The following is an 847-nucleotide window of genomic DNA, read 5'->3' as shown; positions in this document are numbered from 1 at the left end:
TAGCATTACCATCAAAAAATGTCTATGTAAATCCATCGATAAAATCCTGCCACGTAAGCTATATAATTTCTAAAAAAAAAAAAAAATGGTTAGTTCTTTCCTTACTCCTTTTTTTCCCAATTCCTTTTTATCTTCTTCAATTCAAGAGTAGGAAAAATCGCCAGGTGTCCCGCTTCGTACGCGACCGGCCCCGCAAACCTATAATCCCCGGACGGTATTACAAGAGTGGTATTGTCAAACCTGTGATTAGCCTTGTACCAGCGACACCCTCTCTCAAACTGTCCCAGATGACGAACTCGGGGCAAGAAAATGTCCCAGAGCGGCCTCCCCGATGGTTCGAAGTCCTGTCCATTAGCGAAGGGGGATTCGAACATCTCGACTCAGGTGAGATGCGAGTGCCCGCGGTCTCTGGGTGAAATTATGCCTTGTTTATAGCTTGTAAATGTCATGGCTTAAAATGTATTTGCTATATCGAGGGGGGAATTGTCAGCAATCATCTTACTCACCCTTTTGCAAAATACTTTATCAAACTAAATGATAAGATTGTTGGATTATTGTTTGTAAGTATTGATGGGGAGGGAAAGAAAAAAAAAAAAAGTCAGAGAGACCGAGAATAAAAAAAAATTGAGGGGACATATTTGAATCGAATCATGAGAAGATTTTGGGGTTTGTGACTATTGCTTTTGGCAAAGAGGAAGACGACCCGTTACGCTATGGGTCCTTGTGGGGGAAACCCTTGGGATGTTGCCTTGGGTCCTGGGTGCCTGGGGGAAGGGGAGGGGGGAGGGAGACCGCTGCTCTTTGGGGGGAGAGGAATAGCAGGTAATAGGGACTCGCACATATAAAT

This window comes from Penaeus monodon, chromosome 28 (assembly GCF_015228065.2).
Source record: "Penaeus monodon isolate SGIC_2016 chromosome 28, NSTDA_Pmon_1, whole genome shotgun sequence".
Classification (NCBI taxonomy): Eukaryota; Metazoa; Arthropoda; class Malacostraca; order Decapoda; family Penaeidae; genus Penaeus; species Penaeus monodon.
Note: the sequence above shows the minus strand (reverse complement) of the source record.